The sequence below is a fragment of the Poecilia formosa genome, unplaced genomic scaffold (genome assembly GCF_000485575.1).
Source record: "Poecilia formosa unplaced genomic scaffold, Poecilia_formosa-5.1.2 Scaffold333, whole genome shotgun sequence".
In the NCBI taxonomy this organism is placed as follows: Eukaryota; Metazoa; Chordata; class Actinopteri; order Cyprinodontiformes; family Poeciliidae; genus Poecilia; species Poecilia formosa.
The window spans coordinates 584,449-586,723 of NW_006800272.1; positions in this window are offsets into that span (position 1 = coordinate 584,449).

Here is a 2,275-nt window from a genome sequence, read left to right on the forward strand (position 1 = left end):
ATATAATAAAACTGTCAATCACAAAAATAAAACTGATTTATACTTCGTGGCAATTCGTTACCATAAAAAAACGGTCATCTCTTAACACCAAATTAATAACGGGTAGGATTATTGTTTATAAAACATAAGCTGTTTTGAAATACTGCTTATCTACTTAGATACAAAGTTGGTAAATGTCGCAAAAGTAAAAACCTAATGTTTACTTTGTGGCACTTGGTTACCAGAAAATGGGCTCATCTCTTATCAACAGATCTGTTGCTCATCTCTTAGCAACAGATGACATACATTGTTATTGTTCAAAAAACCTAGGATTTCTTCTGCTCTTTTGAAATATATATATATATATCATAAAACAGTCCTTAAAACACAAAAATAAAAATCTGATTTATACTTTGTGGCAATTCGTTACCATAAAAAAACTGTCATCTCTTAACACCAAATTAATAACAAGTAGGACTCTTGTTTATAAAACATAAGTTATTTTGAAATACTGCTTATCTGTTTAGGCACAAGAAATTTACAATTGGTCAATTTTGCAAAAGTAAAACTCTGATGTTAACTTGGTGGCACTTGGTTACCAGAAAGTGCGCTCATCTCTTAGCAACAGATTAACAACAAATATTGTTATTGTTCAAAAAACATGACATTTCCTCTGCTCTTTTGAAATACTACTTTTCTCATACTACTTAAGAATTGTGCAGTTGGTGAATTTTGCAGAAAAGTGGAAAAGTTTACAATTTTTTTTTTGTTTAGTCATTGGTGGTAAATATAAAGCAGACATTTAACACAAAAGTAAAAATTAGATTTATACTTCGTGGCAGTTCGTTACCAGAAAAAATGCTCATCTCTTAACACCAGGCACGTGCAGTTAAGTAAAATAAAATTGTAATCAAAACTTTTGGAATTGTAATGATTTCGTTTTTAAAAACAAAACGTTTTGTTTAAAAAACTTTTTTTTTAATTAAATAACTCATTTTTGCCTCATGAACTTTAAAAAAGTTATTTGCCAAACATAAACTTTTATTTGCACACATCAGAAATCTTTTCATGTGAGAATCACAAGCAAAACTGAGTCACAAACAAAAAAAACTTAGAATAGCAAGAAAAGATTTCTGACATGCGCAAATAAGTTTGTTTTGCAAATAATTTTTTCACTTCATGATACAAAAATGTGTGATTTTAATTTTTAAAAAAGTTTTTTAAGCTAAACTCAGTAGGCTTTTCTCGTAGTGACATGCATTAACAATTCAATTTTTTCTTTTTTTTTTCTGCAGTTCCACGTTAAAGTTTGATGCAGCTCTGCTTTCCTAAATGGACCATCTTCATCGCTATTGCAAGTGTAGCAAACAGGCAGGTCTTTTTTATAGATTACAGTACACTTAAAGGTTGCATTGTGCCCCTGTTTATATTTTTAATAGTGTAATTCTGTAAAGACAAAATATGCCTGGTCTAGCTCTGATTTACATATCTTGCTAAATTGTGGGTTTGAATATGGCAATACTTTCTTATAACAAAATAGAAAGAAATTACTAATAAAATATCTTACATATATATAGTTGTATGCTCTATATCAGGGGTGTCAAACTCCAGTCCTCAAGGGCCGCTGTCCTGCAGTGTTTAGATGTGCCACAGGTAAAAAACAGTGGAATGAAATGGCTTAATTACCTCATCCCTGTGAAGATCGGTTCTCCAGAGCCTTGCTAATGACCTAATTATTATTTTCAGGTGTGGTGCAGCAGAGGCACATCTAAAAGTTGCAGGACAGCGGCCCTTGAGGACTGGAGTTTGACACCCCTGCAGAGATTTTCCTTAGCTTTGATTGTATATCTCACAATTTTGTAAATTATCATTGCTTATTAAACTCTGAAAGCTTTGTGACTTTTTAATATTCTGTCCTAGAATGCGATTAGATGTGCCTTTATTTTTTTTGAGCACCTGCCCCTTTAGTGGTCTCTGCACCGCCCTGATTGTCACCTATATGTTGTCACAGTTATTATTAATGACACTTTTTTAAATAAACAGAATAAATAATTTTTTCCTTTTTCAAGGTTCACCGTCCACTCGGTTTGAGAGATCAAAGATTGTGTGAAAACTTCGGATACATGGAGAAAAAGGCAGATTAGTTTACATGTAAATATTTGGTTTATATTCTTAATCGGACGTTCAGAAATTCATTTTTGTGTTTTGCATGATGTATTGGTTTGATTTACAATCTATTTTTCTGTGTTTACAGAAATATTCCTTGGATTCATTCATATATATATATATATATATA